The sequence below is a fragment of the Macrosteles quadrilineatus genome, unplaced genomic scaffold (assembly GCF_028750875.1).
Source record: "Macrosteles quadrilineatus isolate MER2022 unplaced genomic scaffold, UCM_ALF_1.0 Scaffold_4__1_contigs__length_99947679, whole genome shotgun sequence".
In the NCBI taxonomy this organism is placed as follows: Eukaryota; Metazoa; Arthropoda; class Insecta; order Hemiptera; family Cicadellidae; genus Macrosteles; species Macrosteles quadrilineatus.
In genome coordinates, this window is record NW_026542597.1 from 17,936,665 (window position 1) to 17,959,717 (window position 23,053).

General features: G+C 31.1%; 1 protein-coding gene across 3 annotated transcripts in view; it reads left to right on the plus strand.

Moving 5' to 3' along the window:
• LOC128991874 (uncharacterized) overlaps nucleotides 1-23,053 on the plus strand; it is a 244,905-nt gene that overhangs the window by 49,719 nt on the left and 172,133 nt on the right. Inside the window, exon 2 of one of the 3 annotated variants that reach the window (XM_054415121.1) lies at nucleotides 19,478-19,501. The exons of the other annotated variants lie outside the window; for them this stretch is intronic. The gene's annotated coding sequence lies outside the window, so the exon portion shown is untranslated. The remainder of the gene's footprint in view (nucleotides 1-19,477; nucleotides 19,502-23,053) is intronic. 3 annotated transcript variants of the gene reach the window in all.

Below are 23,053 nucleotides of genomic sequence, written 5' to 3' on the forward strand. Positions count from 1 at the left end.
CAGCCTAAGGTTGTACCATCAGGTTCAAGTATGGCGTGGAATAGTTCACCAGCAGATCCAACAGATTGGGAGTGGTGTTTGACTGATGGTACATATGACTAACTAACTAATAAATAACTGTACTTATAAATAATTGTAACTGTGTAACTTGGAAATTATATTTAAATAAATATAGGATATGGCCTTCAAAAAATTCCAACAAAACGTTTTATGGTTTTATTTTGTACTGTTGTGCAGAGCGAAAGCGGGAAAAACTCGTCATAGCTATTCGTTCAAATATTGACTTTTATTTTAGCTATGGATTCCCTATTGGGAGTTATTTAGAATTGGGGATAAATGTCTTTAACTAAAGACAAATTTCAAAATAACAAAAAATAATTCAATAGTTCATTGAAGGTAGGCCTACATGATTCGTTTTAAATTTGTCATGTGTCATTTAATAATCAATAAAATTAAAGCCAAACATTTACTGAGTATACTTTGATACCAGAACGAACTTGTTATCATATTAACAACCCGATATACAAATCTTTTAACAAAAACTGATAAAAAAGTTTAATTTAATTTTGTGTTGGGGTTTGTACCTTGTCTATTACTAGTATGTTTTAACTATAAATAAAACAAAGTTAAAGCTAACTACAATGAAAGCTCTTTTATCACTGAATACTTTAAGGGTAGAACGAACTGCAAGTATTAATAATACCTGGAGAAAAATAATAAAAACACATTTTCAAAGTACGATACGTTCATAAGTGATGTATAGGGGAGAGTTTCGTTTTAATATATCTTAAGCAACGAAAAAACTTATTTAAAAACGGATTTCAGCATTGAAATCAGCGTGGAAATCTAGTTCATAATGATATGTCACAACACTATAATTACATTAAAATATATTTATATCCAATATGGCAGATCCAATATGGCTGATCCAAGATGGCGGCCCCAAAAGCGTCCCCTATTGAAATTAGGTACGGACCATCAAAAAAATATCGGTCGTGGTTCCAAGTCAATATCTCGAAAAATGTGCAAAAAACATGTGATATCTTTTTTTTGAAAAATTTGTCCAATATTGGGGAAAGCCATTTTTTCCTTAATTTAGGGGTATCCCGTGGACTGACTTTTTGCAACTTTTGGTATGTCACTCTGCACACCACAACAATAAAAATAAAACCATAAAATGTTTACTTGCAAATTTGTATACGGTCCCTGTGTATGTTATTTTTAGTTTGCTTATGGACTATTACATTAATTTATAACAAATATTTTTTTTTGAAATATTTTATTATTTCTACGAGGTTAATTTTTTGTTGTAGGTACATGTATTTGGTATCATTTTAAAGGTAATTTCAGAAGGAACATTAAATGTATTGACGACTTTTCACCAATATTGACTGGAAAGTCAGAATTTCGATAAAAAGCAAAAAACTACTGGATTTGGCCGCCATTTTTGAAAAATGGTGGTGTTCCACCAAAGATATTTTTGGAGACTTTTGATATGTTATTCACAATACTTTTCACTATCGAACAATAATGGTTTCATCTGTGTTCTAATTATTTCTAGGTCAAACCATATATTCAGGGGCCTAATGGCTCAAAGTTGCCGTTAGACATTCTATCGTAGCTCGGAGTTTGCTCGACATACAAGAAGGTCAATTATGAGACTTCGATAGCTGATAATGTATTACCTTCAATAGATGACGGAGCTTACGTTCATAATGTTTTCGACAACGCGGATTACAACGTTAAAACCCTTGATGGACATGGTACTCTTCATGCCATGGGTGGCATTGGGTGCATAACACCAGCCGAAATGTGTCAGTGCAAGTGCTCCTGTACCACGATCTACAATCCCAAAAGCAAAAAGTGTCCTTCTATCTCATGGCTTTCAGCCAGTGACACCTTACCAACGTCCGCTTAAGCCTGGGACATCTTTAGTAGTGTTGGGAGATGTCAGTACAGCCCTTTCCGAACCAAAAATAGTTGTAGATGCTTGTCTTTCTGACACCCTATGGCTCATTAACCACCAACTGAGTGACAAACCAAGTGCAGGTTGAAATGGATTCATGGATACAGTACAACGACCCTTATGGTCTTAATTGTACCACGATGCATGGCTACTGCACTGGACACGGATGTGCCAACCGCGCTAGTTACAACGAAGATTACATCACCGACAATATTATTTAACAGCGAGTAGTTACATTATAAGTTTATATGCAATATTAAAATATAATGGTAATCAATTATAGCAACTATATCTAGATGATTCTATTTTTCATATCGGAACGAACGAAATTATTAATTGCTTTTTCAAAATTTATTTTGTACTTCATTGTTAAATTGTTGCTTTCCTAGTCAAGATGTCCTGTTACCAATGTTGCTCTGCTCCTGCCATAGATTTAAGTTAGTTAAATATTCTGTTAAAATGCATGTTGTTACCATTTAGGCTTCTTGAATCCACATTGTAAATTGGTGATGTTGCCGTTTTGATTAAATAAATAAATAACAAATTACAGCATTTAGGTGAATAAAAAGTCAATACCCCCCTCTCTAATATTTTCTAAGTGAATATTAATGTAACAAAGAAAATAAATGTGACAATATCGTGATTAAACTTTTGACGGGCTACCATTTTGGATAGAGAAGATATAGCGAACTCTGGTTTTCACCATTCTTTAAGTTTTTGTAAACACTTCAAGATAAGTTGTCACTTGAATAGGATTTACTTTAAAATTTTTGAGTTGCCTTTAAAATCCCCTCTTTTTTGGGGACACTCAAAATCATCAAATGAAACTTCCTACTAAGATTGCAACACCACCAAAAGGATATTTCTGTATATTTACTTAGAAAAATATTAGAGGAGAGGGGGGCCTTGACTTTTTAATCACCCCTTAATTAACCAATTCCAAAGACTAAACATAGTGAATTGCAAGAAATGTCCAAAGGGTTAATGGCTTTAACAAGTCAATTAAGAACAAAAGAGAAAAAGCTTCATTTTATTTTGTAAATTTGTATCATTTTTATAGATATATTTTTAGGTTAATATAAATAATATTTATGCTTATAACGTATTAAACTCTTTAATTATATACTACCCTCATACATGAGTTCAAAACGCTTAATTTGAGACATAAATAATGCCTTTCGGACTATTACTTCAAAAGATACAGCAAAAAATCTAAATTTCCAAGATGGCGGCAGTTTTTTCAAGATGGCGGCCGTTCCCCAACTGGGATTTCTTGGGACTTTGTATGGGCCACTCAGGACATTGTTCTGAACGTTTCCACCAATTTTCAGCCTGTTATCAATTTTGTCCGGGTCAAGGTCATTTTTTGTCTAACTGCACTGGACTATATAGAAACTGTTGAAGTTGCTGAAACTACTAAACCAAAGTACAAAAGTAATCAACAACTTGTTTAGAATGTAAAAGCATAGTTTATAACTATTTTATTACCGCACATAAAACACAATAAAATGTACTTACCCCTCATGCGTAACACGAAAATTAGAGCTTGACATTTTCACATGTGCAGAAGTGAGGTTATGTTAGCAGTGAAGAACAATGTGCTGTCTCCCACCACTAGCACCTACAGGAACAAGTGATGCCAACGTATACCACACCAAACATAAAATATCCCTCCTAGACTTTTTTTTTTCAGCGTCCTTTTTATGGGACGTTATGCACTAATGGGTTAAACCGTAACAAAACACTAGCGCGTAGAGAGTAAATGGAGAACTAATTGAGAGGCGAAAGTAAATTTAGAGCGAGGGAAATCAGCTGATCGATTTCCCCTCGCCCTAAATTAGAGCTTGGGAAACGACTACTTTCATTGATGTCAGCTGTTATCGAAAATAGTTACTTTCGTTACGGAGTGATGAAAACTAATTTATCTTAGGACGGAAACAGTTTTATTATTAGTCTTAATCATTCTATATGCTTATAACAACCAATGTGTAAGGAAGGTTTCCAAAAGAATGGAAGCCATAATAGTGCCTCAAGAGATCTTTAAGAATTCGTCTCCAGTTGAGAAACAAGGTAAACAAACTCGGTGTTTCGTATTTCTTCGTCTTCCGTTAGCAAATTGCTTGCGTTTACTGGCTTCAACTGTGGACAGACTAAACAATAAGGGAACGACCTTCCTTTGAATAAATATCTTTTTCTAGGAGCTAATTTGTTTCATTAGTAAAGCAAATTAGAAATATAAGCAATGTCTTGTGTTTATATTTGTTTGAAAAAATTTAACTTTCGAATGATTTTAGTAACTGACCGGTTCAAGCTATAGTGAAATTCCTATATAATAGACGAAAACATGTCAAACAATACTATGGTTGTATTCGAACCAATCTTTTTATAAATAGGAGTTTAGGCATCTTTATTCATGTTCATTTTCTGGTTTTAACTTAAAATATTCCCTTCTAACATAATAAAACAATATATTTTCTAATAACATCCTAAGCAAGCACACAGGTCGTTGACCTATATTATCTTGAATGGCTACATCTATAGCTTTGCATGCTGCTAACTACCTTTAAACCCAGTAAAGAATCTCTACAATAATTTCATTTTGAAAACATAGCTCACATAAATTATACTAGGTTAAGTTCACTCTATGTTTCAATAAAAATGGTTAGCATACTTATATACAGGGTGATTGAAATAAGTGTGCCAGCCGTTTTATTCGAAAACTATAAGAGATATCAAAAAAAGTTAAATGCTAAGTGCTTTGGATTTTTTATTTAAACATTTTTAGTCAAGTCAAAAAAATTATTTTAGCCTCCATTTTTCCAATATGGCCGCCAACTTTGATTTTTCTTACGGAACACCCTGTATTTTATTATTTATTCTGGTAGAAAAAGTAATTTTAAGATGATTTTATTCTTGTGATTTCTTTCATAAACCTAACCTTTTTAAAGATAATAATGGTTAAAGTTTTGAAATTTCTGCATGAGAATGAGTTTCGATAAAGGCCTCTATCGAAACTGGCAAGCATGCCAGCTGTTTAGTTCGAAAACCATTCAAAATTTCACAAATTAAACCATTATTATCTTTGAAACGGTTAGGTTTATGAAAAAATTACAAGAATAAAATCGTCTTAAAATTACTTTTTCTACCAGAATACATCATAAAATACAGGGTGTTCCATAAGAAAAATCAAAGTTGGCGGCCATATTGGAAAAATGGTGGCTAAAATAATTTTTTTGACTTGACTATAATTTTTTAAATTAAAAATCCAAGGCACTTACCTTTTTTTTATATCTCTTATAGTTTTCGAATAAAACGGCTGGCACACTTATATCAATCACCCTGTATAGCATTTTTAGACAAAACTATAGTTTATTAAACTATTACTCCTTATGAGTAAATTCATCACACAAAGTTGACTGCCATGAGGAATCAAATTTTAATTTGATCACATATGAAGCATTTATTTTATACATATTTAAAATTGCAAATGGAAGTTTTCAGATTTACTATGGCTAACAGCTTGTGACGTTAAACTAGATATAAAAAAACAGTAAAGTTTCGTAATGAGAATTTTACGATATTTTCTAACACCTTTAGGCACGAAATTTATTTGATTTCATTCATTACGACATCAATAACAGTAAAATACATTTCATCGACCATCAATATAACAAAAGCTGCATTAGAAATCTCAAATAAAAATACATTTTCTCCTGTTTCATACAAAAACACATGTAAAAAAAATCATTATATAGGCCTGCTATTTAAATTTTATATAAAATATTTAACCAACTTAAGATTTCCTTTGGTGGCGGTTTTATCATTAAACAAGGTTATTAAATAATTAATGTTATTATAAATCAATATCTAGCGGAAAGAAAATTAAGTAGAGTTACGGTAAAAGTACAGTCAACTGTAGAAAACTAAATGGTCGCAACACTTACAGAGTTAACAGTAACTGTATTTTAAACTATAACAAAATATTTTGTTCGTAGCATAAGTTAAGTACCTCTGTACAATCTCAGTTTTTACAACACCTGAGTTTAATGTTTGCCACAACACCCACATGTGATAACATTCTATGAAGCAATAACTGTTAGTTAATGTTATTGTTCTTGAGTTTGCTCAACATTCTGAGGTCACACTACAACCCTTGTTTAATAGTTTCCACATTGTTTGACTCCAAAGACTTTTTAGACATTGTTTTAGTTTTACCTTTTGTGTGAAATAAAAAAAATATATATAACCACACAATATAACCTTTAATACAATAAGTAGAATAATAAATGGTAAAGACAAGAATTTACATTTACCCTTCTTCTTCAACACTATTTATGTACGTACCTAAACAACATATCCATAAATACATACGAACATAAATAACATATGAACATATCCTAACAAAATGATAAATACTACCCATGTTTATATTGATCTGCCTACATTATTTACATGAAATTGATAACTGTGTACATGCATACAAGCAGGCCTGGGGCAATATCGTGTTATTATTAATAGCTTATGAATAGCCTGGCTCTTTTTATTTATTTATTACAGTTTTACGTGCTATGTACTTTTTTATACTGAACAAAAGCGATATTTGCATAATTGAAACAATATTTGCTGCCTTACAGCGAGAACTAATAATTTGATTTATTTTTCTACAATGGTAAATATCAACAGTTATTTGAACGACTAACTGAAGAAAGTGGTCTGACCAAGGAGAGGGGGTTTAGGATGACGTTTTATTTCATAGCACACAAATTTTTTTCTTTATAAACGGATTCACAATTTTAACAGGAAAATACAAAATGTGTGACATATAGTTCAGTACATAAGTAGTGGAAAAAACTGGACACAAAAAGATTTAATGAACAAGACATGACATAATAAAGATAACCTCAAAATAATGACTTACTATAAATAACTAGCAGGAAGAATTGAAATTAGATTCTGAATACCAAGAAGAGCAGAGAAAAGGAATAAGTAGCAACACAATAAATTAATTATAGGCAAAGCAATGTTGATAATAAAAACGGAAATAATTAATTTAGTAGCAAATTGATTGAGCTGTGCTGTTAAGTCGAGACTCAAAATATAACTTTTTACAGGGAAGTTTAAGATTTCGGTTTATTAACTAAATAGTATGGTACATAAATAGTGAATACACTAGGGACAAAAAAAGGAACAGGAACGAGACATAATAAGGATAACATCAATATATGATTTTCTATAAATATTTTACTTAAGATTTATAAGATGTTGAAAATTAAAACATCTAAGTTATTACAATATTATCCTTCGCATATTTGTTATAAAGATTGTCAATGGCAGTACACTGTTAACTGTGTTATCCTTTCTTGTGTATGTTATACTGAACACTAAATAGGAATTTCTGTCAATTGAGTTTCATCGATATATACTTATTAGCTGTAAACGAATTTAGAGTCTACAGTATAATTCACAGAGCTTGCAGTATTATTCATTTGGAATAATCAGTTTTGTTCTGTATAAAATATGATAAACTTTACTTCTAAATCGACAAACTGAATGCTGCACAATTAATTTAAATAAACCTTATAAAGATTTAGCTGTGAAGACTTTGCTTTCTACAAATTGGAGACAATAATAAGTCCCCAGGAGACGTGGTTTCAATCTATTATTGAGACAGAAAAGTAAATTAGAGTGTACCAAAATGTCTTGAATAATGAATTTTTCTCATAACTATTAAATAATTTTTAATAAGCAACTATATTTAAATATCTTTTCCTATGTTGTATCTATAAGTATAAAAGAGGATGTTTGTACATATACTTAATTTTATATATATATAAAAGCAAATTTTGCTTTTATTTTATGAATTTTATATTACTGCAAATTTCGCTGTATTATTTGATTATTGTCACAGAAGATAGTTCTTTGGCTTTAATTGATAATTATAAATTAAAGTTTTTAATATGTGAGTGCAAAATGTCGACGGTTACGGTTTCAACTTGAAAGAAACTCTTTTCTCGTATTTCTTGTGGTTAATGTCGTGTGGAACAATGGCTTTAACCTGTTATACTAGACTTATCATAAACAACAGCTAATGTTACACTATTTGATTCGTTAGTTTCAGAAAAGAGTTGGTCATACTTAAAACTTATACTATAACGGTGTGATCAAACAAATGAAACTTTCATATTTGAGATATTGTTCTCCCATTATTGTTCACTGTTACAGTATTGTAAAACAAAAATTGTGATCCCTAGCCTAGTGGATATCTTAATAGCATCCTTTTAAGGAGAGTTGGGCATCTTTTGTAAAAATACGACATAGAAAATAATTTAATATTGTATGAGTACATACAACATATAGTACAATATGTATAAATGTATACGACTGCTGTAGAGACAAGGCTGTTAAATTTGTTTAGCATATCTCGTTAAATGTGTATAAATTGAAGAAATATTTTACTTAAACATGTAATTTTTTAATAGCTCCTCGGGGTTAATTATAAGAGTCCATCCAAGGCGTAAAGAATTTAGGAGCAACTATATTTAAATATCTTTCCCTATGTTGACTTGTTATATTATTTAGCTTAAATAAACTTTAGTAATTGGTTGCATTCTGAATTTTAAAAGCTCACTGTTGTTACTCCTCGTCACTGGTATTATTAGCAACAAACCCTCGAGCCATTGTCTTCAACCGTTTACCACTTAGAATAAGTCAACAGAAAATTAACAATGCATAGCAAGACTGCGGAGTTCAAACACATAAAGGATGATACAGGTAAATACTGTGCAAACTCTTCCCGACACTGTTTAATCTAATTTTGTCAACTTATCTCTATATTTTTCCTTTTTAATTCTACTATTTAATCTAAACACCATTACTGTTCCAGGTAGGCTAGCTGTTGGATACGAAACTGAAAAATACAAAAATTGGAATTAGTAATTGTGAGTAATGAATTGTGGTTGTTAATTTAGTTAGTTGGTATCTTCGAGAAACGTTGTAATTTTACACGCTTATCCCATTCTTTAACGATTGATTCATCCCAATATTTAAAGTTTGTTAGTGATGATAAACCACAGTACAAGAATGCTTAAATAAATTATCTACAAATCCTTTTATTACTCTTAATATTATTTATTTTTAATTCGTAGTAATCATCAAGACATTTACCATTTTAATTGTTAAAATTGAGGATTTCTTGGCCTTATAATATTTTGACCTAATATAATTAAATACTAACGGAATGAGTATAAATATTCGTAATCTGTCACACCTGTTTATAATAAATTGCATGTTTAACATTTACATGTAAAATATATATATCTTTATCGATAGGGACTAATAACTTGTAACTTCAGCTTAAACATAAGCCACAATAAACTTTTAAGAATGAAATAAAGCTTAAACAATAGAAACACCACCTTTTTGGTAAATAAGGTAAAATGCATAATCAGATTCAACTTTTGTTTTGCCTTGGAGCTTAAATGATCTGAAAAGAATCGTATTTCTTTGACCCAGTGAATAAATTTACATAAGGTCCTGCTTTTGTTGTAACAATAGAATGAAATTATCCTCTTATTAAGCAATGTAGGCTGACAGTTTACTATGGAATTTACTCAAAATAAGCATTTACAGTTCTTATCAATGTAATCATTATTTTTTTTATTTAATTATCGTGTAGGGAAATGAGATTATATTTGACTTTTATTGTGTTTGAAGTATAATAAAGAATTTTACAACCATCATGGTAATGTGGTAGTAAAGTATATGGAAATAAAGTAATATAACACACAAAAACTTAAAGGTCACTCAATAATACATTTATAAACAAAAATATAATAATCACAAAGTGTCCTAATACACTATTTACAGTACGAATGTGACAAATAATGCAAAATCAAGGCATACTCACTTCTTTTTGTTTTCTGATATGAAAACGATAGGAGAAAACCTTAACAAATCAGTTTTATTTGTTACCAAATATTGTTTTTACAACTATGTCATTTTTTAAATTATAGTCTACCAAAATACTACTTGAGTACTAAACTCACACTTTCAGTTTTCCAAGTACAGATGTTTAATCTAAACGTTTCAGATCGGTATTCACGACTGGGAATTGTTGAAATCGGAAATTCCACCCGATGAAACTTTACTTATGAAAATTCAGGTAGTGTGAGACGCATATTGAGCAGATCTGTTGTACCTTTTGATGACGGAGATTGAAAATTATTCAATTTCGCGCTCTTAATATTAAAAGTAAAAAACTTTTACGTTCAAGTATTTTACAAGGTATACAAATTGAGCGAGGTTCTAAATTGTGCATCTATTAACTTTGGACCGGTTGTAATGACGATTAGGATATAACAAAACATATTATTTTTATGATTATAAAATTGTATGGTTTATCAATGGTAAAGGGACTCTTTGCTACGTTTTATGCTTTATGTCCGAGGTAAAGTCGAGGTTTGAAAATGAGTGAGACAAAAGAGTCTTTGTGCATGTAATGAATGTACATGTAAACTACATTTTCATCACACAGCGCCTTTCTTTACGAGCTAGTAAATTATGAGCTACACAATATGAATATATTTTATATTGTCATCGTTGTAACTAGCAAAATGGCTTCCATCTGCTTTTGCTTTATTTGCGAACAAGTATTTGACCTATTTTGGTGGTTTGAAAAAAGTTAAATGTATCAAATATTTCTCTGTTAATGCAATAACCATAAGTGATTTAATTGAAACTAGTATAATTTTCCCCACTAGAGCCTTAACTGACTATTTTTGGTTTTGACTATTTCTGTCAGCGGTAGAATCTTACAACAATCAAAATGTCCATCATATTTCCTTGATTGTAAAAATAAGTGCACAAAAAATTGCATGGATTATTTTACATTTTTCTTTTTCGTATCAATGCTTTGCTACTTTTATTTAAATTTAATTAAATTCTAAACATCCCAGCTTTTTAAGTTTGCCAGCATTATAATGGCAACATTCTACGATATAAAAATTGGAATAATTATTTACCTTAGAACCTCAAAATTGTAAATTATCAATTAAAAACATTTACAACAACATATAACTGATGTTTTACCACATAATTAATCTTTTCAGTTACATTACAAAAAGTGAATACAAATATTTAGGTTTCAGCAAACTGACTTTTTCTACTTGTAAACTGTTTTTATTGCATTGGTTAAGTCACGGTAAGGTTTGCAAAAGGTCTGCCACAAGTCTGTTTATCCTGATGTGGAAAAAACAACATTTGAGGGAATACGAAACAGCGGTTATTTACACTCGTCCGTCTTGTAACAAATTCCCGCGATTCGCTGTTGGAAAGCGCGCCTCTGCTTTTAGCCACAAAACTGATTTTCAAGCACTTCCTAAAACATTACCGTCTCTACAAGCTAATACACGTTACCGCTTGTAAAGGCTTTTTCCCAACTCGTGTTTCAACAGTTTTACAAAAACAACTAAAGCTTTGTTTGTTAAATCGTTTTTGAGTGAATTATAAGTAAATAGTGTTAAATAAATATGCGTACTTAGATTTTGTAACAAATAATGTAAGATTTTACTTAGTAAACGTATAAATTAACTCTGAGCAATACAAGAATTTAGACAAAACCTCGGTGTTTAATGGGGATCTAATTTATTCCGATTCCATCCCAAAATTCAGATTACTAACACAGATAGTCCCTAATTGTATCAAGCAGACGGTAATTGTTTTAATACAAATAATTATAGCTTTATCTCTAGATCGATTTCAAAACTTTTGTTCGTAAATATTATTCTAGTCGATGTAGACTGTGATAATTACGTTTGATAGTAGAGGCACGGCTACTAAAATAGTAAAAGCGCAGACCTTCTGTCTTGGAGTCCCGGATTAAAATACCGTCAAACAAAATCGCTTCAAGCAACTTTTTCCAGGCATTGTGGTACTAATCTCACCTGTAGTTGTAGACCAATTATATAGACAGAAGTAATAGTTTGCTTCCTGTACTAAAGAGCTACATCTGGGTGGTGCGATGAATGCACTCCAGTAAGAAAAATTTTTATGTAGATGAGCAAATAATGTTTACATAGTCTTCCTTACAGAATAAAAATATTTGGTTTTACTTTTACCATAGACTATTGGAAACTTTTACACAATTTAAAATTTATAAATTTATACCTATATTGTCATCAATGGTATAACATATTGAACCATTATTTAAATTTTCTCTTTTCCAATCTAGAGGAAACCAATGTAATGAATTGTGTAAAATAGAAAGGAACAGTAGTATGGAAATTTATAATATAATTGGCTAATAAGGGCAACATATCCTACAACAGCTATGTACTTAAGAACAGTGTTATGTCTAATGACGATGCGTTTTTAAATTAGTTGCAGTTAGTTGGTTCTGCGGAAAACCTAGCAAAGGAGACAAAGACAATTAAGGCTGGAATCCGCAACAGCGTAATTCTACGTTAAGCTCCTTTAGCGGGTGTAATCTATCAGCGCAATACAACGTCTGGTTCCAAACTTGGTTGTTTCTTGTAAAACTTTAAATACCAAGTTTTATGGTAAATACCTAACTTATTTTTGTAAAATTTAGTTATGAATCATAGCCTGCTGTTTTTAATGCAAGTTCTAACGGTTGATCTTACTCAATAGCAAAGCTGTCACTTCATTCACATAACACTCATCCTTCCTCTTATTCACTATAAATTACACACCCTTGTAGTTTTGCATCATTTTAATATAATCCAATTAACCTAGGGGGTCATTGTAGTTTTTAACTTAGATAGAAACAGATTTTTTTCACTTTGTGAGGATAAAAAATCATATCCTGGTTATTATAGGTATTTCAAGTGTCATATAAGACCAAGACGGGTTTGAAAAATCTATGAGATATTTGGTGCCAACGTTGGTCTTATTCCTAAATATTGGGCTCAACAACTACTGTACTAGTCACAAAACGTAACACAATAGTTAAATATTACCAGGTTTTTAAATTTTTAGCAAATTATTTGCTAGGCTTTAGTAACAGGTCATGAAAAATAAATCATGCATTAGTTTTTAAAGTTTAAAACAATTATTTACCAACTGAAAATTCATTTTTGCCTAAAATTACTCACCAAAAGGGGTCCGTCGTAATATCATGAGAAGGTTATTGGCCACCATTGGTTTACATTATTAATTATAACAATAAAAATAGATAAGGACCCCAATTCCATGCAATCCTATAGATATAAGCAATACATACGTAATTAATCATGTAGACAATATGTACAAAAATGGATAACATAAAAAGAGGTACAATAGGTTATTTTTAGACGTTTACTGTCTTCAGAGTGAGTCTTAAGGTTATACCACGTCATCACACTATACCGAGGGAAGATTACATTTCATTGTTGAGCTGCATGATAAAACGCCAGACTTGGCAGGAGACCAGCGTCTAAGAGGTTAAGACCCAGTTAAAGAAGAGGTTAAGGGTAAGAGTTGTAGGGGAGGTATGGCTTCACTGTCTGACATTCCATACGTGGGGGACTGTCTAGTATATTCTCATCTTACGTCCAACCATTCAACTTATTGACGTTTTTACTACTGTTCCCTTCCTAATTTACATTGCGATGTACAAAATTAATACCCTTGCAGAAGAAAACCTGCAGACTAAGTGAATTTCCATTTACCTTGTTGGATTTTCACAAAAATGCTCCCTTATTACTTATTTCCTATTTAAATCAAATGAGTACTTACATTTGCTGCTACAGGTGTAAACAAGTTTGTTTGTAATAACATAAAAAATGTAATTTCAGTTGAAATGTTATAAAATTAGTATCAACAAATTTGCCAAATATTTGTACGAGGTCATTGACCTTGACAATAATAACTCCTGTAATGAACGAGTCAAGGACGTCGTTAGCCGAGGACGACTGTTTCTCCCGCCATAACGATCCTCACCGGCTGTAATTATGGAGGGAAAACGTAAACAACAGTTGGATAAAAATACATCCAGATTTGGGTTCGAATTGCTTTTTTATTGTAAGTTTCATCCGATTACAAACAATTGCAGTTTTTTTTTAGGTCATATTAATAAAAAACACAATAGTTTGTAACCAGAACTATATTTATAAATGGTTTGAACATATTTCATAAAGAATTAAGGGTTTTAGATGAAAATATTCCACATAATATATTATGTGAGTATTTTGAAGAAATATTCTTTTATTAATTGGAGTAAATAAGTAAAGTTTAAGTAAAATCCACAATACATAAAATACTTGTAACTTTTCAATTTTACCTCTGACAGCCTTACGTAGCACGGTAGCACATATGTTTGATAATCCTAATGTTTACTACAGGGATTATATATAAATTTAGAAACCTACCGTACCAAGAAATATTGATTTTTCTCTTGTAAATGAATACTCATTCTCATCATACATAAGGCAACGTAAACTTAATCTATGATTCCACTCCAAAGATGAGAAAACAATTCATAAATCCCTCATAACTAATCATATTTTTTATTGTTAAAGGTTTCAAACATTAAATGGAATTCATTATTGAGTGAAATAAAATCTATATATAAATGAAATAATATAAATCAGAAGATGAATGCTTCAGTGGAGAACTTAACTATATAACTAATCCATCGTCTGCACTTAATACAATAGAGTTAAGTGCCGCTGGGAGGTATTCTATCAGTGATACAACTTTAATGAGCCCTTTTGTGAAGATTTGTTTGCACATATTCCATTATTATCAAAATTGTATAAAGTACTTTTAAGTTAATGATTTTAAATATTTATACATTATACCTTTTCCAACTCTTCAAAGGAAAAAAACATCATAATTTAATAGGATTCGTTAGTTTTAACGGGAACATCGATTTTGGAACGATGTATCTGTAGACGCTGTTAAAAAGTAATGTCATGTAATTATGATATAATGTTGAGCCTTCCACTATAATGTTGTAAACTGTACTTGTTTAAATCTATTTAATATTATTACCTCCAATAAATAGTATAAGTTGTGTCTGGAAATAAAACACTGCAAATAACGTGTTAAAGTATGAAAATAAAATATCAATCACAGTAATATAAAGTTACAATTTATATAGGTGTCCTGTGAAACCTTTTTCTTAAATTCTGTGTCCTTTTGTGCCAGACACCCTATATATATATTTTTTTTTTGTTAGGATACTAATAACCTAAATGCATTCTTACTTATAATCATAGACTAAGGAAACAAAAGTCTTGTTTCAACAAACTTTTTATTCCTTAGTCTATGATATAATGTTTTTGCTCTTGGGAGCGAGCTGATCTAGTGGCAGAGCTCAGGGCTTCTGTGCCCGAGGTCCCAGGCTCAAATCTCGCCAATCACAAATGAATTTATTCTATGTGATAATGCTGAGATCCTCTAGGACTAGCCAAAATTAATGCGTAAACAAGTTCCGTGCTAAAATTAGCGTCCTAGGATGTAAAGGTGGGACATTAAAAATACAAAAAACGATTGAAGCTCTTACAGATTTTACTGATATGTTAGCTTAAAAATATCCGGATTATTACGAGTATCATTACAAATCTGAAATCCCTCAAAGGTAGAATCTTTCACGGAGCTTAAACACATGTTTTATTCACGATGTCATGTTTGATGGCGAGTGTGTAACAGTGGAAGTTTTATCCCACTTTATAATGGCTAAATCACAACGACTGCTGGGGATAATCATATAAAACCTTCACCAAAGCTGCGCTCTGTAATCGCTTCAGTCAGCATTTCAAATGTGATGAATGCCGCTTATTCTACCGGGTGTTATACGCTTTGTTCGCTTTTTCTGTCTGCCATACTGTTTTCCCAGTTATCAGCTGAGTAATAAAACTACTTAGTTGTATAAGTGGTTTTGTGTAACAAAGTAATTATCATATTATATTTTTTAAATTTGTATATACTTATAGTCATTGCAGAATAGGGTGAATGCTTAAAAAACTCTATCAATAATGAATCTTGAAATAATAAACTGATTGAGTCAAATTGACATGGGGAATTTCTTTTTCCTACAGTCACCCGACAAAGTTGGCTCCTTGTACTAATTATAGTACAGAAAGCTGCTAATTGTTTCATTTACTTACTTTGTCGCACCGTTTATACTTTGTCACATGGTTTATACTTTATTAACGCACACCAGTATTACAACCAAAAAACACAAAACAGCGTGGTTTTATTATTCACGTAAATCGTATACACTTGGAAATAGGTTGGCAACACTTAAAGATACTGCTACTATGATCAGCTGATTGAGTTTCTACTATTTAACCTGCAATTTCGTGTTTATATTATATTTTCGTCCATAGTTTGGTTCAAACATAACCTAAAGTGTAGTATTTGAAAGAATAATTATAAGTGTGCCTAAATGTTTGAGAATTTTTGTGATTGTGAATTTATTATGTGTACACCAGAAGAAATATGTAGCAGAAACTGCAAAACATGTTTCATCAAACCTGTTTCCTAAAAAAAAGAATAAGAAAGAAGTATGAACGAGCATACGAACTGTTTTTCTCTTGGTGCGTAAGTAAGAAAGTTACACAATTACTTGTTTATTCTGTTTATACTGATTGTTGTTACTGTTTATACTTGTACTCTCTTGAAAATAAGTAACACCTAAAGATAATACGACTACAACCAGCTGGTGCAGTGTTTCCCATTCCGTTCAACATTTGGGTTTAACCTAACCTAAAAACGTGTTGTATATTGTTTGAAAGACTACTTATTTATATGATTTATAGTGACTGTAGGAAAAATATAATGTGCAGCACGAGGGCAAATGACCTTTGCTGCACTCGAGAAACATTCCGCATTCGCCTGCAGATCATGCGTAAATATTTATCTCATTTGCACCAAAGTGCCACTTTGCTCACTAGTTACATAAATAACTATTTCTTACATAGTAGTGTGGAAATAGTTTTGTCGTAAGGATTAGCGTTAAGACATGTTAGATGACATTGACAAAGGTTGATTAGACTACTATGAACTGAGAAGTTAGTTTAATCTTCCATCATTAACTGGGACATCGCTTTAGTTACCGGAAGCAAACTTTTGTTTGATTTGTCAAAGGTAAGCTAACTGAGGTATATTCTTGGTAAATAATATAATTGACTTTGTACTAAACTAGAGAACTATTTATACCAGCTGAATTTTGGTCGTTATTGATACACAATTATATATTTAGAGAAAACTTTGTATATTATGCTTTTTCATGTATAATTAGGCGTTGGTTTTTAATGAGATGATAGTTTGTGGGTACTCAAAAGATGTAATTGTTTACATTAGAATCATTTTTCAGGTTTCCATAATTTAAAAACATGATTTTTAGAATAAGACTGGTAATTCTTGATGAGTCATGCATATTGTGCAAGAGATTATCACAAAACACTACTATATACTATAATATAATTTGATTTTGTTCTATCATCATTTAATTTAAACCACACTTACAAATATACTGTATATTTGTATATTTTTAATTCAAGATGATAAAAAAACATATTAAAAAACCCGTAACCAAATTCAAGATACACGAATGGTGGTACCTTAAAAACCACCTCCATCATAAACTATTCACGAATCTGTATCTATGTTCTTTACTTGCATTATATGACAAACTACATTGCAGAACTGCGATTTTAATCCACAGTTTGTCAGTGTGCCAAGCGATTTTATACTTCACCATTTCTCATATTAGGTACAACATGAGTTATATTGTGTAGTGTGGGACTGTGGGAGTGTGAGGAATAGAAGGCATTGGGGGGATATTGGTGGGAATTCGGGAATTATGAAGGGAATAACGGGGTAAGGCCAATGGCTTGGGAATCGCTGTGTCTTGACCAAACTTAAGATAAGCGTGCTGAATTTGCTACCAATAATTCTAAGAAGATTGCTGGGGACCAGAGGGATGCAATGCGCCATAATTGTGTATTGCATTATTATTTAATACATTCTGCTTGATGAATATACAATAAAAAACTCCCCTATAGTGGTTGATAAAAACATGATGTAGGTTGGTGGAGGAATTGACCACAGATTTACCTTTCTACGATAGTTAAATGTGGTTTTCTATGCACTTTTAGAGAAGTTAAAAACCCTTAATGAATATTTTTTATGTCTTTCAGATTTTCTTTTAACTTATAAACTTTTGTATCTCCGAGATGGATCAGTAGCCAAAGACGTTAAAGTGACCAAGAAGGGTCTCAAGGGAAGCACATCTTACTAATATTATAAATGCGAAAGTTTGTTTGTTTGTTTGTTTGTTTGTGTGTTTGAAGTTCAATCACGCATAAACCACTTGACGGATTGGGTTGAAATTTGGCATGATGATAGCTTACATTCCCGATTAACATATAGGCATATTCTTATCTCAAACATCCTTTCGGGCTCCGCCCTAGTGGCTCTGTAATCCCCCATGTTAACCTTATGAGTATTCACATTTAAAGGGAATTAAAGAATTTAGTCAGCTGTTTCAACTAAAAAAAGTTGGTTCTATGACATGGAAAAGCATTAAAAAGTTATAAGATTTACCAACAGGGTGCAGCACTATTTTTTTTTGCATTTATGAAAACAGCTAATTTGAACTAAGCAGCAACAAAAAACTGTGATTCGCAATGAGAACTGTCAAAGTAGGATTGTTTACAGTTATGTTTATGTTTTTCATTTCATGAATAATTTGTGATATTTTGCGAATTGTTGATAATTTACTTTTCTCTGTTGTTTAGGTGAAGTGGTAGAACATTATGGCTATGGTAGATGTGTAATACTAAAGAATACTGTAAATTTAAAAAAGCAAATTTTATCAAACTGTGTCCTCCCTTATTGCAAACGAAAAGCTTGAGTATAACTGCAATAAGCCTTTTAAACTTATATTCTAACCCCGTACGAAGGACGGGTACTCTGCTAGTATGTCATAAATCCAAAGTAGTTAACATGATAAATGAGTTTTGATTCTAACTTTCTTGTAAATATTGCATAATTGCTTCAATGTTAATAATAATTATTACCACCTAATAAAATTTTAAACATAACACAGACATACATATTTACTTGATACATTGGCGAATACAGTTGAGAAAGAAATTGTAAAATGTGTATAAACTCTTTTTGCGAGAAAAATATTAAAAAAGTAAAAATATTTGACATGTTTTTAAATAAAAAATCAATTTGTAAATTCCGTGCTTACATGCTATGGAACAATGTTTATCGTTTGTAGCGAGCGCTTTTCAAGATTTATGACCTTCATTTTTATGGAATTGCGTTCGCTGTTGTAATCATATTACCTTTATTAAGTCTATTTATTTTGTCTATTAAATAAATCCCATTACTATTAAACCTCAGTATATTGAGTATTTGTGAACCTATTTCGTACTCTTGTTAAATTAAAATAACCTGAATTTAGAATACATTATTTAAGATATTTATTAAAATTAAGGTAGTATTGTACAGAATCGTAGCCTATTACTCAGTAACAAAGTTTTATTTTTGCAGGTGGAGATAAGAATTCAGTAATTTGTAAGTATAAATTATAAGCAATATGTTTATAAGTATGACCTAACCTACTATGACCGAAATAATAGATGTCAAATAATTATTCATCTTAAAACAGTGCATATTTAGTTTGATGGAATGGATAACATGTTCGAATTAAATAATCGTCCAGGCTGGCGAAATGTACATAGGATGGTTATAAAAACCTTTGCCTCAAGAACAAAGGCTACAAAATATGGTAATTAAAATAATTGACGCTTTGATACACATAACATATAACTACACCCATACAGCACGTAGTTCCTTTTTAAATAACTCTCACCTTTGCTTTATTACCACATAATACAATAAAATACCCATTTTCAGTCTGTAGAAACATAAATTATACAGTAACATTAATCATAGAACATTACCAATAATTTGCACTGCAAAGAATGTAAAATTTATTTTTACAGCACAACTTAACTGATTCTTGTAAGATTTAAAGCAATGTAAAACTCAAAGCGAAAAAGTAAATAAACTAAAAAAAATACAAGTTTTCAATTTTTGCTACTGAAGGCATAAATCTCTTCCCATATGATTAACATGGGAACTTTAAAGTGATGATGAACCCCATAGTTAAACATATCGGGCACAGTACCGTCAGACCGACATCCTAATCCAGAAAAAAATGTTCATCTATGTCTGATTCTATCGTATATACAAATATCCTTACATTGTTTATGGTAAAGGTAAGTTTAATTTGTTTTATATAATAACTATAGGCCATAATGTTAATTATTGTCAGATATATTTCAAAACATATTAAAGAAACTCACCAAACTTTACGAATAGACTGAACACTCTTCTTAAACTATTCCTTCCGCGAACGTAAATATTTTTCGCTGTAAATGTTTTATAACCGAGAGACGTTAAGCATTTTCCGTTGCTTTACCAATTTCCCTTTCGACGAACACAGCCGTTTCATTAATATTTTATAGCTCTAAGTTGTAATCAAATCTTGCAGGGGGGATTCTTTACGACCCAAATTGCAAAGTTTCAAGATTCAATCCTAAAGTTAAACTGGGGATTAAGTTACTTATGCAAAGTTTAACTGAAATGAACAAATTTATCTTTAAACTAATTACTATTCATAACATACCCATGACACAAAACAATTTGAAATGTTTATTTTTTACCCTCAATCGTTTTTGAATCTATTATAAATAACGCGAAAATATTCTTTTACTTAGGCTAATCTCTATTTTGATTGTTAAAGTAATCTATATCTGCAATCCTTGCCTTGAATGCAATTTTTTCGTTGTATAAATTAGAAAACCAAACGGTTTAGCAGAAATCCACATTTTTATCTATAATATACACCACTTACACATGTTGCACAGAAACTTAAAAATTCCTTTTGTAATAAAAAGTCTAATTAGAATAGCTCTTATTATCAATATGACTATCTTTTTAACTACTTGTGGTCTGACATTAGGGTAAGATTGTTTGCGATATTTTGTCTCAAAATTGTCACACCTTTATAAATAAATGTGTTCAAGAATATTTTATGGAACCAGATTTACAATTGTACCTTAAATTTTGAAAAAAAAAAATAGCCATTGGTCTTAAAAAAAGTAAGCATTCAAATTTCAACTAAAATTTTGCATTTTTCAGTATTGTACACTTTTGTTCTATTTTCACTTTAGATTCACATACTAATAATACCACGGCATTTTAGTTCTTCTTAATAATGCATACTTTCAGTTTCGTATAGTATAGTTTTACTTACATTTTTTTCAATTTTCTATCTATTTAATACATCCATTATCCAATACTTTCTGTATCTATATAATCAGTATAATATACGTCTCGTAACATATACTTCCATCGAATGCTTTCGGCATTGCATATTTTTATCGTGATATATCTGTACTCTGTAGTATGCATACTTTCAATAGTGCATACCTAAATGCACATTTTCTCATGTTCATGTCATTGGACGTAAGAAGTTATCAATATACAATTTACCATTTGTCCTCACCGCATACTCCCCCGTGTTGACGGGGTTGCTATGGCGACGGCTCGCTTATATTTATCATCACCATTGGTCGATGGAAAATGGCGCCGTGTCCGTGTCGTGCTCCTGTCATTTACAATTAGGGAACCCCTGTATTTTGTGTGGTATGCTCAGTAAAAATTGAAAAAAATCTTATTTAACGACATGAATAAACATTGGTTTTGTGAGGTTCGGCGTACTATGTTAAAATTGAAATGGCCCGAAACGATATGATGACATGACGACCGATTTGGATATATCTTGTATATGTATACAATATATTTTGATTTTCAGTATATGTTCTATTGGCAGCTGTTTTTGGACATTTTTATCTAGATCAGAGTTCAGACTATAAACACGTGAAACAGGAATCCAAACTGTTTCAATACACTCGGGGCATAAAATGAACCAACGGTGCAGCTTAGGCTATCATTACGAATATTAGTACTTACATTACACAAATATTTGGACCCATATGGTAAAATAATAGGTATATTTCGAATCTATGTGATAAAATACATCTTCCAGTTCCAGTACTATGTGATGTATCTCATATACAATGGGATATATTAACACGTCTAGCAAAATAATTGTCTGAGTTGCCAAGTAGTTATAGTGCTCCTCTTCAAATTTGAAGGCTACTGCTTTTTGATTCCAGGCAAGATCATTTTCAGATCCAGACACTATTTTTTCATTGAGCTGTGAATTAATTATTATATCTAAAAGAAAGGTCGAAGTTGTATATTATCAATTCGAGGGTTTGGACCGTTTTTTAAAAAGACTATGTTTTACAGGCAATCAAGTTCAACCAGTCATCTAAGTCATTAAGTCATTTTCAAGTCCAATGGGAGATAAAGCATCAAAATACTTATGCTCCGCTAGTCAGAAAAGCAAAATAGTTTATTTCTCTAATAAAATGCCACATGATGTACCGAGTTACAGTCATAACTATGAGGGTTGGCCAATAAAAAAGCATAAAGCGTCCAAAAAAGTAATAACTTATGTCTGGCCATACCCAGGCTTCCATACAAGCACGTAACAATGTTTATTATCACAGTATACAAGCTGTGGTGAGTTATGGCCTAACCTCGCGTGGAGTTAGCTTGCGTGTCTGAGTTAATAAATTATTGCTCGCGACTGTCGAGTTTTTGTTAACGTTTTACAACAAATGGAATAACATGAAGGTTTAGTGACGTTTTGTTTGATGCGATTAATATGATAAATGATAAATAAATAAATACTTTATTGACTTGACAATATAAATTGTATCGACAGTACAAATAGGTTTAGTATTAAATAAAACTCTTTAAATTTTGATGCATTTTTCATCGAAGTCTTCAATAGAGTAGATTGGATTTTCATTAAGGATTTGTTAGATTTTTTTGTATTCTTTTAATTTTAGGTTTTGAATATTAGTTGGTAGTTTGTTAAATAATTTTCTTCCGTTGTAATAAAGATGTTTATCATAAATCTTTGTTTGGTGGAATGTAGAAGAAAATATTTGTAATTTTCTCAATGATGTATAGTTTTTTAAACTA